Below are 16330 nucleotides of genomic sequence, written 5' to 3' on the forward strand. Positions count from 1 at the left end.
TACATCGTTTCCGATTGGTAAGTTGATTAATTGCACTATTAGTTACTTACTGTTATATAATAGTTGTGTACTTCTGTCGCGCGCGGCCCGTCGAAAACACACACTCACTAACGTTAGATTGTACTGACACTAACCCCCAAACAACAGCGATCGAGGCTTACGTTACATCGTTTCCGATTGGTAAGTTGATTAATTGCACTATTAGTTACTTACTGTTATATAATAGTTGTGTACTTCTGTCGCGCGCGGCCCGTCGAAAACACACACTCACTAACGTTAGATTGTACTGACACTAACCCCCAAACAACAGCGATCGAGGCTTACGTTACATCGTTTCCGATTGGTAAGTTGATTAATTGCACTATTAGTTACTTACTGTTATATAATAGTTGTGTACTTCTGTCGCGCGCGGCCCGTCGAAAACACACACTCTGTCCCGATGAGAGTCTCTGCTCGGAGACTGTTGCTTCTGTGAACAGTGTGACTGAAAGATAAAGATGATTGACTGTTGCTTCTGTGAACAGTGTGACTGAAAGATAAAGATGACTGACTGTTGCTTCTGTGAACAGTGTGACTGAAAGATAAAGATGATTGACTGTTGCTTCTGTGAACAGTGTGACTGAAAGATAAAGATGACTGACTGTTGCTTCTGTGAACAGTGTGACTGAAAGATAAAGATGATTGACTGTTGCTTCTGTGAACAGTGTGACTGAAAGATAAAGATGACTGACTGTTGCTTCTGTGAACAGTGTGACTGAAAGATAAAGATGATTGACTGTTGCTTCTGTGAACAGTGTGACTGAAAGATAAAGATGATTGACTGTTGCTTCTGTGAACAGTGTGACTGAAAGATAAAGATGACTGACTGTTGCTTCTGTGAACAGTGTGACTGAAAGATAAAGATGATTGACTGTTGCTTCTGTGAACAGTGTGACTGATTGTACTGACTGACACTAACTGTACTTGACGATTGAAATTGGGGGACCCTGATGTAAACAAGACGAAAGTCTTTCTCTGGCCTCCATTGATTGATAATTTCATTCACCCTCAAATCTACTAGGTGCACGTGCGGAAATTGTGAACGGATGCCAACAGAGACTGAGAATGTATGCTGCATGGAAGTTCCACAGGTAAAGTAGTAACACAAACTTGCATCTTGGTAGCACTGAAAACCATGCATATGGCTAACGATTTAATTTTCTATATATATAGGTCAGACGTCGAATTAACCAGGAACCAACTGGACTACTGTGCATGGTTGATCATCCGGGATTGGATCCAGTGTGCTTCAACCCCTATACCATCCAAATGGCAACTAATATCTACAAGGCAGATTTTGGCCGGATACCAGAAAGCGGAATCAATAAGTAAATAATATTTATTACAGATTTATATATTTTTTTACAGGTGTTTCTCCATCTTGCATCTCTCAGACTATACTAATCTTTCTTGCAAACACAATCTAATCCTTATTGCACATCACATATAATCAATGCTTGCTACTGTCCAATGACATGACATGACAAATGGTTATTTCCCAGCTTTTTTTTTTATTTTATTTGTGCATAAATATAATACTTGATTTTCTTCAGCCGTTTCAGATATATCGCGTACAGATGCTTTGTCGCGTGGTGCTTCGGCTACTTAGGCCGCAGAGTGAGGGTAGTAATCCCATCCTGTGTCGTGGTTCGAATCCGCACAGAATTTCCGGATGTTGATGGTGTCTATACTGGCTTCAGACCGGTACAGGATTGAATCGTGACACATAGCCGGCTACCGCTTCTTCCATGGAAGGCCTGTCGAACTGTGCGCACAAAGGTTCTGGGATGGCAATCGCCTCTACCACCTGGATATATTGTTGGGGGTCACGAACGACGGAGTCAAACAGGAGCGCCATCAGCTGGTTGACATAGTCTGTAAATGAGAAATTGTTATTTGTTTTGTCATGTTAAAAAGGTTATTATTTATTCAATTTATTGTATTCCACTGTAAGTGGAAATATTTTTCTATTTATATAGGTCATGTGTGTGCAATAATAAATGTTGATATTTTTACTTACTGAATGTCGCTGGGATTTTCCTTGGTTTTATTGTGTGTCCACCTTTTTTGGCCTTTGGAAAACTCATCTTGTACGCCGGCTCTCCAGAAGCGTTTATGGCTTGCTGGCGATTTGAGTTTTCATTGAAATGCATGGCAGCTAGGTATAGTCTGAAAGGAAAATTTCAATAAGCACAAGCAATATATTTGTAGTTGATCTGAGGTTATCTAATGCAACATAATGAGTTATTTGACAAATCAGGAGTCCATAATTAGTCATTTGTACACAATATAAAATACCTGCAAAGCATTCCTATGTACGAAAAAACCACGTTTTTTGGGGCAAAACGTAAAATCACACTGTGATAGGACTCCAATGAAGACGTTTGATGGTGTGGACTCAATTTGGCGACATCTTTGATGATCCTTGTGTTTAGCAAAACCTTCTCGAGCTGGTGGGCCGGTTTTGAGTCTAAAGTAAAAAAGAAATTGCATTCAGATATTTCATTAGAGTATATTACAGTAGATTAGAATTATTCAAGCAAGTATACATTTGAAAATCACACCAATCTAGAATGAGGACATAAATAAATATTTTGAGTATATATTCATGATGAAAGACAGACAGACATACCAGGTTTAACCCACTTGCTACTATCTCTTGATACACGGTCAGCATGAAGACAACGCGGATAGAGTGGTTCTTCGTCGTGTTCATGTACATTCATCATGTGATTGAGACATGACTTCCACCTAGCAACCCTCTCATCGGCAGACTTCGACGTGGCAGCTGTCCAGTAGAGGTGGTTTGAAATGTGCAGGCGCCACTTTTTTATGACCTTGCAGTCTTTCGCCTGTGCAATTTTGTCAAGCTTCTTAGACAGACCTTGAATTACATAACATAACATAACATTACATAACAGTCGTATGACATACATGACATACAGATAGACAGTACTGCTACATCTACATTTTTTGACATACCAGATTTGCAATTACAGTACTGGTTGGGTGGGTGGGGGGGGGGGGGGGGGGGGGGGGGGTTGGTAGGAGGGGTGGAATTGAATGTGGGATGCCTTTCGACATACCTTTGGCCACGTGCCACACATCGTAGAAGTGTTTGATGTCGTGATCTCTCAGGTACTTTTGGATCTGCGGGTGACGGTCTGTGACAATACAGTCCAAGGTCACGGATTTGGCGTCCAGAAGAGCGAGGCTTCTCCTCAAGCCCTCCAGTTCCATATGGTAGCTGCCTCCCACCTCATTGCTCTGGAACAAGGAAGGGAATAGCCTTTTCAAAATTCCACAATTAACATTTCCTAACCCCCGCTCACACACACAGCCAGCCAGACCACTTCACACCCCGCTCACACACACAGCTACAGCGATTCAAGATTCAAGACCGAGAGCTTTGTGTTCGTTTGAGCACAATGAAGGGTGCAGTGTCTCTTCAGACTTGTTAATTACCTGAATTAGTTGGACGTCTATGACATGATTGGTGGCGAGTTCCATCACAGAGTAACTTCCGTACTTAGCACTGTGGCCTGTTGAAAATAATAATAACAATTTCAATCAATGTAGTGCAATATTAAAAATGTATTCATAAAGTAGGAATTTGTCATTGGGGAGCTTTTTCTAACCTGGACTATCGGCTCGCATGTCACCGCCGATTATCACGCTTTCTTTCTCGCTTAATCTGGCGAGGGTAACGTCTTGGTCCTTGGTCCACAAACTTAGAACAGCAGGTTCCAAGAACTTCTTGGCGTGTTCCCGAAACGCTCTGTACTTTATTGTGGAGACGTGTAACGCATTTAGGACCTAAAAGAATAAATGAATAACGCTTTGTTAATATGCACGTGTGAATCACAAACAAAAACATAATGTATATCTGACTTGTCAATCAAATCAATCAAATCAAATACCTTCTCCATTTGGGTGAAAGATGAGCCAGTGAAAAATACTGCTGCAGAAAGCTGAATATTTCCAGCTGGTGTGATGCCGATGAGAGGCTGACTCGCCCATTTACGGCTGTATTTACAACCGGGGCAAACTTGGGAGACAGCCAAGAAGGTCCCTCGCGTAGTTTTGGTGATATGACATTGAGCATTGCACACCGGACACTGTTGAAATAATTCCAGTAGACTGTCTTCGTAAACGATGTATTTCTGGACCTCATAGATTGGTTTTGACGGTTCCCTGCTCGAGAAAAACACAAATAAATAACACGGCACAACTATATAGCTTTTGTATTTTTACGGGCCATGGAGATGTTTGTAACAACTAACTTACGCTAGAATCGAGGGCTCGCTAATCAAAGAGTCAATGTTGAAAGTGGAATCCTGCGGCTCTGGAACATCGATCGAGCTGTCGGTCACTCCATCGTCATCGTCATCAGACTCCAGTCGTGGTCTTTTACTGGGTCTAAACCCCTTCACAGGTGTTGACGTGGATGGTCCCTGTTGATTAGACCAGTATCCAGTATTTTGTGTCCCCACCGAGAGCGACACGACTTTCGCCTGAACACCTATTTACAAAACATAGTTTAGTCAAACAAGGGATTTATTGATAACTTTGCTCACTCACTCACTCACTCACACACTCACACATTGTGACCTGCTCTGGCGTAACAGCAACATGGTCACCACACTAGAGCTAGCATTGTGACCTGTGTAACACCAACATGGTCACCACACTAGAGCTAGCATTGTGACCTGGTGTAACACCAACATGGTCACCACACTAGAGCTAGCATTGTGACCTGGTGTAACAGCAACATGGTCACCACAATAGAGCTAGCATTGTGACCTGTGTAACACCAACATGGTCACCACACTAGAGCTAGCATTGTGACCTGGTGTAACACCAACATGGTCACCACACTAGAGCTAGCATTGTGACCTGGTGTAACAGCAACATGGTCACCACACTAGAGCTAGCATTGTGACCTGTGTAACACCAACATGGTCACCACACTAGAGCTAGCATTGTGACCTGTGTAACACCAACATGGTCACCACACTAGAGCTAGCATTGTGACCTGGTGTAACAGCAACATGGTCACCACACTAGAGCTAGCATTGTGACCTGGTGTAACAGCAACATGGTCACCACACTAGAGCTAGCATTGTGACCTGTGTAACACCAACATGGTCACCACACTAGAGCTAGCATTGTGACCTGGTGTAACACCAACATGGTCACCACACTAGAGCTAGCATTGTGACCTGGTGTAACAGCAACATGGTCACCACACTAGAGCTAGCATTGTGACCTGTGTAACACCAACATGGTCACCACACTAGAGCTAGCATTGTGACCTGTGTAACACCAACATGGTCACCACACTAGAGCTAGCATTGTGACCTGGTGTAACAGCAACATGGTCACCACACTAGAGCTAGCATTGTGACCTGGTGTAACAGCAACATGGTCACCACACTAGAGCTAGCATTGTGACCTGTGTAACACCAACATGGTCACCACACTAGAGCTAGCATTGTGACCTGGTGTAACACCAACATGGTCACCACACTAGAGCTAGCATTGTGACCTGGTGTAACAGCAACATGGTCACCACACTAGAGCTAGCATTGTGACCTGTGTAACACCAACATGGTCACCACACTAGAGCTAGCATTGTGACCTGGTGTAACACCAACATGGTCACCACACTAGAGCTAGCATTGTGACCTGGTGTAACAGCAACATGGTCACCACACTAGAGCTAGCATTGTGACCTGTGTAACACCAACATGGTCACCACACTAGAGCTAGCATTGTGACCTGGTGTAACAGCAACATGGTCACCACACTAGAGCTAGCATTGTGACCTGTGTAACACCAACATGGTCACCACACTAGAGCTAGCATTGTGACCTGGTGTAACACCAACATGGTCACCACACTAGAGCTAGCATTGTGACCTGGTGTAACAGCAACATGGTCACCACACTAGAGCTAGCATTGTGACCTGTGTAACACCAACATGGTCACCACACTAGAGCTAGCATTGTGACCTGTGTAACACCAACATGGTCACCACACTAGAGCTAGCATTGTGACCTGTGTAACGCCAACATGGGTCACCACACTAGAGCTAAATTTGATTTGCAAATACAGTACTGTTTGTGATACTGAAGGAGTCAAGAAAAGGGAGTATATACATTTGACTGTATATACTGTATATATACTGTATATTGACAACCATACTGGGTAATTTACATTGGAGGTGGGGGGGGGGGGACACTATACAAACAATCCACATTCCTTTACAGCTTTGGGTGAAAGCGGTGGGTGAAGGGGGCCAATCTAAACAATTCTGGGTCACATTATTACACATTATTACATTACATCACACTGAGTTACAAACCTACCTTGACTCTTGACATGCGAACGAAGTGTTTTCATAGAAAGCTGTGTACCAACAGAACGAATCTTTGGGTTGTCTGTCTGGCAACTGAAGTCCCTTGAAGCAGGAGAAAGGCGTACATTGCCGCTGGAACTTGTGGTGGCCTAAGAGTTACCAAATCGTAAATCAATTACAATATAATACAAGCCACTAAATATAACGTTACCTTGTTTACCTCTCACTAGTTGTGTTCTTTTATTTAGAAGTTATGACTAGCTTGCTTCAATAGTTTTCTATAACGTTACTTTATAAAGAGCAGCAGTTACTATAACGTTAGATGGTATTTATGATAACATATCTCACACGACATATCTACTTACTATTTCTTGTGTCGGGTCGCGTATTGAAGGCACAGCTCTTTTGGTTAGCACCAACATGGAGACCACTCCAGCATCAAAAATACCTTGATTGGTGACGTCGTCGGCGGAGAAATGTGCAGTACAAACCCGAGTATTAGACGTTGCAACGGAACTTGGAGGGTCACCAAAAAGGAACTTGTTCCATTGTTGGCGAAGTTCGGCATCAACGGGGAAACTGTGCAAAGACTTCTCGGTAGCTCTACAACCAGGAACATTACATCTGCGGGGTTTGCTGCTCATCGTGAAATTGAGGCGAGTGACGGCAATTTCTGTTTCCAGGTTGTATCGGCTCCAGGTACCAAGAATGGAGGCGGGCATTAGGTAAAACCACACAGCCAATCACATCACCTTGCGCTATAAACAGCGCCCTGTGACGTTGCCCAGCTCGTCAAATCAACATGACCTGATTTACTAGAGGCAAATAGGGGATGGGCTGTAGCTGAGGAATTCGTCAATATAGTATTTAGGCCCAAAAACACATTGATACGAACTCCTATTACTATAATACAATGCTAGAGACTGAAAAATGACATTTATAACGCATAGCCCCTTTAAACTACATAAGTTTGCCTTGTGGGCTCATGTGCCCATGATGTCAAGCTTCCCTCTGGGTCTGGACCCCCCCCCCCTCCCCTTGTGACAACGAACACAGAGAAAGATATTTTCAACGTCTGTACATGTTATTGTTCAACCTTAACCAAGACATATATATACACTGTATATTTTTAGGGCATCTCTCCTTTTCATTAGACGAGACAATGAGTGACAGGAAGTCAAGAGAGGGGAGAGAGACGGGAGGGTTGACGGAGAACAAAGATCTCAAACCCGCGACATTGCGATTACATGGCGCGCAGCTCAGCGCGGTGAGCCACCGAGACGCGCCTCATTGTTCCACCTTGTTGTGTTTACTGTAGGGACTCTCGGGGGCGGCGCGGGAGCAGACACATGGCATCCATAATGCATAGGGAGGGGTCACGACCTCCCTGCCGCCACCGTGTTAAACATCCTCTGGGGTCGTGTTGAACCCCTGTTATTACTCGTAAACCTCACCTAAAAATACATGTTGACAAACACGCAAAGAGCCCCGCAATTAAAACAGAACCGCCCCCCTGAGACACGGAGACAAGACTTCAGTAATTGTTCCCCCCTGTCAGATAAACCTTGTAATTACCTCTTTGTAATCATGGCATCTTCTTTCTTTAGAGGCTGTCGCGGGCGACGCATAAATAGGCCAACCTCCTCCTCCTCCTCCTCCTTCTCCTCCTCCTCCTCCTCCTCCTTCTCCTCCTCCTCCCAACTCCTCCTCCTCCTCCTTCTTCTCCTCCTCCTCCTCCTCCTCCTCCTCCCACCTCCTCCTTCTTCTTCTCCTCCTCGTCCTCCCACCTCCTCCTCCTCCTCCTTCTCCTCCACCTCCTCCCACCTCCTCTCCTAACAGCTGCAGTGCCCCCGGAGAGATGCCCCGAGTCACAGGTATCTGCCCTGGAAGACTGCAGCCACCAGGACCCCGCTCCCCCCCCCCCCCCCCCCCCCCCACCGACACCACTGTGTTCAGGAAGTGTGGACCATGTGGCAGGAACTGTGCCAGGAAGCACATTCTCCAGAGCTACAGGAAGCGGCGGGGGTCCACCTCGACGTGGGGGGGATCCTGGACGTCTCGGGGTCTCTCTCTCTCGCTCTTGGCTCACGCTCGGCTCGGCTCGGCTTCCTGGATAACTCCATCCAGCGCGTTGCCCCTCGAGGGTGCAGCAGCAGCAGGGCTGTTGTTGTGCCAAGCCGCTGAGCAAATAATTATCCGCTAACGAGGCAGGAATTGTAAAGCTTGGATTACAATTACTGGACTATATATATATATATATACACTCTTCATACTTCACTGTGTTCATTCTTATTGCACATTACTGCTAGGGATGGGTACCTAATTCGGTACTTTTAAAGGTACTTACGGAAACACGTCGGTACTACCGAGTATCGATTCACGTGAGATACCGTTGTCGGTACTGTAAAAAAAAATAAAATTTTTTATTTTTTTTTGTCAACGTTCACACGCACAATATACGCTTACCTAGGATTTGACTTGATTCAACAACAAAGCAGTCGGGGCAATGACAAGCCGAAAACGGTCGAAAGTGTGGTTATTTGAAGTTTGGATTTTTTTTTTCACAACTGAGGTAGGTAGATTACATTTTTTGAGACTAAAGTACCAAAAAAAAAGGTACCGTTGGGTACCGGTATCGATTCACAGGTACCGGTACCGTATCGGTTCAAATGTGAACGGTACCCATCCCTAATTACTGCTCAATTGCCTTTTTATTCTAATTAGTGTTTATACTCGACCACATTGTGCACAGTTGTACAGCCCTGGCCTATTTTATTTTATAATTACATTTTATTCTATTGTACTTCTATTGTATCATTTAGTTTATATTCCATTTGATCTCACTCTGCCTTTTATTTTATTCTACCGTAATTTGTCTGTCCGTTAATGTCGCACCAAATGACCAAATCAAATTCCTTGTTGTATGTGAAAACTACTTGGCAATAAAGACCTTTCTGATTCTGATTCTGATCAATAAGCTAAACGGAGAGAGAGAGAGGGAGAGAGAGAGAGAGAGAGAGAGAGAGAGAGAGAGATGCTTAGGAAGCCGAGGTTGCGGCAACTCGTGTCTCTGCACGTGTCTTGACTCCTTCTGTATCACAAACAGTACTGTATTTGCAAATCTGGTATGTCATAAATGTATAGATGTAGCAGTACTGACTATCTGTATGTCATGTATGTCATATATGTCTATATGAATTGAAAATGGGGGACCCTGATGGAAACAAGACAAACGTCTTTCTCTGGTCTGCATCCCCTTAACAATTGTATGTATTGAGCCGTACTGTATTGTACCCATTCTGCAATCTGTTAAATAAAGTTTTCATTCATTCATTCATTCACACAGAACAGACTCAGTGTCTCTGCACAGGACAGACTCAGTGTCTCTGCACAGGACAGACTCAGTGTCTCTGCACAGGACAGACTCAGTGTCTCTGCACAGGACAGACTCAGTGTCTCTGCACAGGACAGACTCGGTGTCTCTGCACAGGACAGACTCTGTGTCTCTGCACAGGACAGACTCGGTGTCTCTGCACAGGACAGACTCAGTGTCTCTGCCAGTGGCGTCGTTAGCCCTGGGCTTCCGGGGCTTTAGCCCCGGATGTTTTTCTCCTAGCCCCGGATCTAAAAAAAAAAAAAAAAAAAAAAATTGTTTACATTTTTTTTTTATTTTTTTTTTTTTTTTATGTCAGCATCCCCATTGTCTGTGCTGAATGTTTGTTAGTGTTTGGTATTTTTTGTTGGTTTTTAGTACTTTTAAACATTTTTAGTAAGTAGTTTTCATTTGATCCTATAATTCTTTCATTCACCGATTTGTGGACTTTTTTTTTAGTGTCCTGAAAGGCGCCTTATAAATCAAATGCATTATTATTATTATCATCCAGGAGGGAAAAGACACTTTGGATAGTAGGGACTGCATCTCTGCCTGTCCTGACCAGGAAACACTTTGCAACTGTGATCTCCTCTGGCAATAGTTGGATATTGTAATGTGTGGCGAGGGGTTGCAGCAATTCCACTGAGAGAAACTGGTCTGAGGCTGGATAACATGCCTGTATGCCTCTCATAAATTGTTATCCAACTCACGAGAACCTGCTCTCAAGCTCTTGCAGCATTCTGTCGACGACTGGATAGAACAGTCTCTGTCTCAGCTGATCTCCTGAGCTGAGGTCTGAGCTTGTGCCACAAGATGACTCAACTACATACTCGTCCATCCTTTTCTGCTTCCTCCTTTGGCTGGTAGTATGTTCCTCAATCCCAAGGCCATTACATATGGCCTTTGTCCTGTCATACATGTCCACTGCCATCTCTGATGTGCGATAACCTTTGAGTGTGTCCTGCACTGTGCTTTTAAATAGTACAGATATTGAAGATGTGCACTTTAACGCAGCAACACCTGGAGCCATCCATACCCATGTCCAGTGTCCTATAATAAGCTTTAATCGAACCTCGGATAGTCCGGTTGGTTTGGGGTGGTGTGAAAGCTCATTCACTCTTGCAAGTGAACCCTGCTGCGGTTCATTTGAGATGTGAATGCAAAGCGGACCAAAGGCAGGAAAAGACCCACAAATTGAATCTTTTTTTAATGAGAAGACTGAAACATATGTATATAATGAAACACACAATAGTTTTTTTTCGATTGCCTAAGCATGATTTTGAAAACGGGGCCCGGTGTTTCAAAACACACAATTAGCACAACCACACACACAATTATCAGAACACCTCAGATCCTTTGCTAAATTAAACACTTGTCAAAACCATACACTAATTTTGTTACCATATGAAACACACGTTACATAATGACTTAATTCTGTTTGAACCAGTTACACACACTGCTGTGCTTAACCTAAAACACATTTAGCAATTCTACTTCTCAGTGATTAGAGTACTGTAAGTGAAGTACGCAGATAATGTGCAAATATACAATAAATTCACCAAACACTACACAAGACCAATGCTGTAGACTGATGAAAATATAATTTATTTATCTACATATATCTACATATACCCAAATCAATGATACTATGTTTTTATTTCATACTTATCTTGTCTTGCACAGTCTCTGGAGCGCAACAGTAAGAAGCATTTTGTACAAAAGTATTCTGTACTTCTGTATGACAACTATTAAAGAAACTTGAAACTTGAAAAAATAACATTTTCTCTCCATATAACCAAATCAGTCAACATTTCAACATGGAGAATCACAACAATACATGTCCCAGTTTTCATGCTACTATGTGCATAACACTGTAAGCTCAGCAAATATCAGACAAACATAAAATACTGTATCCAGTACAGGTTAAAATTACAGTAACACAATTTTTTTTTTGAAAAAATTTAAACAGAAAATACTAGACATTATCTCTTTGCCTAGCTGGATCTGGCAAGATAATTCTTTGTTGTGATTCTCCATGTTGACTGATTTGGGAAAATGGGAGAAAATGTATATTTTCATCAGTCTGCATCATTGGTTGTCTTGTGTAGTGTTTGGTGAATGTATTGTATATTTTCACGTTCTCTGTGTACAGTACTTCACTCTCCTTCCATTTTGGTTGAAGACAGGTGAACTCACCTGCTGCATTTTTATAGTGCTTAAACCTGATTGTGTATCTACAATTAACTGTGTTTTTATTTTGTTATTGGTGTATATGTGTATGTATGTACAGTATATGTATATATATTATATGTATATATATGTGTATATATGTATATTTGTACTCCTGTTGGGGCTTCTTGGACCAGATCAATGTTTTATCTGGCTAAATAAATAAATAAATAAGAAACTGATGATTTGGTCCTGTTAACTTTGAATTTTCTATGGGGACTGCCCAGATCCCTCTCATGGACCTGGACCTCACTTTGAGAACCTCTAATGATTCTAGTTATTCAGTATTCATCTCTAATTAATCTAAAATTGTGTATTTCTGTGCTTAAAAAGAAAAAAGAAAAAAAAGGGGGGGGGGGGGTGACCCCCCCCCCCCCTCCACCCCCCTGGGCTGAAGCCCCCAATGTTTTCTAACCCTAAAAACGCCCCTGGTCTCTGCACAGGACAGACTCGGTGTCTCTGCACAGGACAGACTCGGTGTCTCTGCACAGGACAGACTCTGTGTCTCTGCACAGGACAGACTCGGTGTCTCTGCACAGGACAGACTCGGTGTCTCTGCACAGGACAGACTCGGTGTCTCTGCACAGGACAGACTCGGTGTCTCTGCACAGGACAGACTCGGTGTCTCTGCACAGGACAGACTCTGTGTCTCTGCACAGGACAGACTCAGTGTCTCTGCACAGGACAGACTCGGTGTCTCTGCACAGGACAGACTAAGTGTCTCTGCACAGGACAGACTCGGTGTCTCTGCACAGGACAGACTCGGTGTCTCTGCACAGGACAGACTCGGTGTCTCTGCACAGGACAGACCCGGTGTCTCTGCACAGGACAGACTCAGTGTCTCTGCACAGGACAGACTCGGTGTCTCTGCACAGGACAGACTCGGTGTCTCTGCACAGGACAGACTCGGTGTCTCTGCACAGGACAGACTCAGTGTCTCTGCACAGAACAGACTCGGTGTCTCTGCACAGGACAGACTCAGTGTCTCTGCACAGGACAGACTCAGTGTCTCTGCACAGGACAGACTCAGTGTCTCTGCACAGGACAGACTCGGTGTCTCTGCACAGGACAGACTCAGTGTCTCTGCACAGGACAGACTCTGTGTCTCTGCACAGGACAGACTCAGTGTCTCTGCACAGGACAGACTCTGTGTCTCTGCACAGGACAGACTCGGTGTCTCTGCACAGGACAGACTCTGTGTCTCTGCACAGGACAGACTCGGTGTCTCTGCACAGGACAGACTCGGTGTCTCTGCACAGGACAGACTCAGTGTCTCTGCACAGGACAGACTCAGTGTCTCTGCACAGGACAGACTCAGTGTCTCTGCACAGGACAGACTCGGTGTCTCTGCACAGGACAGACTCAGTGTCTCTGCACAGGACAGACTCAGTGTCTCTGCACAGGACAGACTCGGTGTCTCTGCACAGGACAGACTCGGTGTCTCTGCACAGGACAGACTCGGTGTCTCTGCACAGGACAGACTCGGTGTCTCTGCACAGGACAGACTCGGTGTCTCTGCACAGGACAGACTCGGTGTCTCTGCACAGGACAGACTCGGTGTCTCTGCACAGGACAGACTCTGTGTCTCTGCACAGGACAGACTCTGTGTCTCTGCACAGGACAGACTGTGTGTCTCTGCACAGGACAGACTCGGTGTCTCTGCACAGGACAGACAGAGACAAAAAAGACTTGTCACTGTTGGTTAAGAGTTAAAGGCTCTGATGCCACATCTGACAGGGTAACCATAAGGACGCCCACGGCAACAGCTCAGAGTGCTGTGGGGGCATCACCGCTGTCCTTCCCTCCTAGCTTATGTAACTGCAGTATGAACTGAAGACAGAGGCTATGTTTTTATGTTCTCTATGGCGTCGGGGGATTATTTTCGACTATAAACTTGCTCCGCGGCGACAAAGTAGTAGTAGTCCTCTCCGTCTCCAGTCTGGCAAACATCGGATGAACTTTCTGAATTCCGTACTTCCCTCATCATATCCCGCCCCCCTATCTTTATTTTTGCATTGTTGCCGTTCGTTTGGATCGTCGTGTGCTGCTCCCCGGCCTCGTACGACCTAGAGAGCCTTGCAGACACAATGGGGGAAAGGGGAAAACAAAGCGGCCCTGACCTGCAGCAGCGGAGACTAAACCTCTTCTCTGAAGTATGCGAGGCCCGCTGGGTCCCCGGGGCCGTGACCGGCCCCCTCTGTTATCTGGCTGTCTGGAGTGCACTGCTGTTCTTCAAGGGCCCTCGAGCCCAAGGCTTTGATGGACTCGCTGTGTCAGGGCTCTCAGTCTCAGCTCTCCATTGACTTACATCGTCGGCCTCTGAAGCGGCTCTTAAAACACTCCAGAGCTCCGACCCGACTGGGCGGGAAACAACAGATATCCGACTCTACAAAATATTTTAATTTAAAGGAGTGTATTTCAACCTTTGGACATAAACAAACACACACACACACAGAGCTTGTGTTGAATCTATCTCTCGCAGAGTCAGATGTAATTTGCATTTGTTTTATCCTCCCCGGAGTGCCAGGTGGGTGGGGTTTGCCACATCGTTACAGAACGTTGAGGCTGTTGAGTATGCCTTTTAATTTTTTTTGGGTGATTGATAATGAACAGTATCATTATTCTACGGACGCCGTAACCTCCGCCCATCTGATACTCTGAGAACGGTAAAACAAAGGCTGAGAATTATTATGACATATGGATAAATCACAAAGGAATGCAAATGATTACACACGCACTCACACACACACACACACACACACACACACACACACACACACACACACACACACACACACACACACACACACACACACACACACACACACACACACCCACCCATCCTGCAGCTCAGAGCCAACATTTGCTCACGGATAACTTGGGGTTTGCTTCATGTGTTTGTTGAGGGACATTTGGACGAAAAAAGAGAACCAGATGTGTGTTTGTTTCGCTCAAGGTGCCGGGTGCCACAACAAACCTACGTATCCATGGTAACCGAGGGGGGGGGGGGGGGGGGGGGGGTTGTCAGAGTAAACATGAGCCCGTCCTCGAACCAGATCTAACTTTGACCCAGCCCACAAAACCCACTTCACATCGCTACACCAACACAACTTCAACACATAGATAATCGTTAACATTCAACCACTAAGTAAAAATATATACATATATATAAATATATATTGACTCAGCTTCTGTCGTGACGTAATTACACTACCACAGTGGTTCTCAGTGGCATGTGCACTGCAGTGGAGTGATCTCAGACTCAAGTGTGCCTTGGGAAACCTTCGCAAGATATGGCCAAAAACCTCATTAAAGTTACATTTTGTGTTAATGAGGTTTTACTTAAAGGAACATACCGACATTATGGGAGATGTGCTATACCGTGTGTTCAGTAGAAAGCTATCCGGCGATTCCGGCTGCAAGCTAGCCTAGCTTAGAACAAATGAATGGAAGCAGATATGGACCGCTAGCCTACACTGTAAGAAAAAAAGCTGCAAGAAAACGGTAAATGTCTGGCATCAATGGTTGCCAAATACTTACTGTCAAATTACAGTAAAATCAAATACATTTACAGATTACAACCTTTATTTAATGGTTAATTTTTTAATAATTTACTGTATTTTTATGGAATTTACACTTAAAGTAGAAAAACAAAAGTAATCTGTAAAATAATACAGTGAATTTCCTGTGAAAAAACATTTATTTTATAGCTTAAAACTCCAGGAGAGGTGTTTTTGGCCAACAGCTAAGCTAGCTGGTCCGTATGCATTTCCATTTATTTGTGCTAAGCTAGGCTAGCTTTCTACTGAACGCACAGAGAGGAAATTGATATCTATCTTCTTGTCTGACTCTGGAGAAGACGGTAAGCGCCATTTCCCATAATGCTGGTGTGTTCCTTTAAAACCCTTTTCTTCCTAGCAAATACAATTTTAGCTTATAAATCCGGCAGCTCTGTTCATATGTTATTCTCCTCTCCTTTGCCTTCTTGTACTTAAAAAAGAAATAATAATAATTGTTCTTGTTATTGACTCTTGTCAATCTTCCATGTTTCCGCTATAGTGTCTGCCTTATGTCTCTGATCTTGTTTTGAGTTTATTTTCTAGACCATGTTTACATGTATTTCGTTCATATATATGTTCATGGACAATGGGATGGGAGTGGAACTTTGTACAAGCCCTTTGGGCTTCGTTCCCTCCTAGCACTGTTTTTTTTTTTTTTTTTTTTTTAATAATAATAATGTGCTACATAAATCAACAAAAAAAACAAAAAAATTGCTAAATCTCTAAGGCCACCTGGTTCATAAGGCTTTGTGGAGCCATCCGGTGTCC

The 16330-nt window shown here is 44.0% G+C and overlaps 2 long non-coding RNA genes across 2 annotated transcripts; one reads left to right on the forward strand and one right to left on the reverse strand.

The window, feature by feature from the left end:
* Positions 1-1226: 1226 nt before the first annotated feature.
* LOC311225355 lies at positions 1227-2063 on the forward strand. The gene is made up of 2 exons (XR_014619502.1): positions 1227-1367; positions 1593-2063. It is a non-coding gene; the product is annotated as an uncharacterized lncRNA (long non-coding RNA).
* On the reverse strand, positions 1776-2457 carry LOC311225354. Its single transcript, XR_014619501.1, has 3 exons — positions 2338-2457; positions 2060-2208; positions 1776-1914 (listed from the first exon to the last, which is right to left on the reverse strand). It is a non-coding gene; the product is annotated as an uncharacterized lncRNA (long non-coding RNA).
* Between the last annotated feature and the right edge of the window lie 13873 nt (positions 2458-16330).

The sequence above is a fragment of the Notolepis coatsorum genome, assembly GCF_963971535.1.
Source record: "Notolepis coatsorum genome assembly, chromosome: 3".
In the NCBI taxonomy this organism is placed as follows: domain Eukaryota; kingdom Metazoa; phylum Chordata; class Actinopteri; order Aulopiformes; family Paralepididae; genus Notolepis; species Notolepis coatsorum.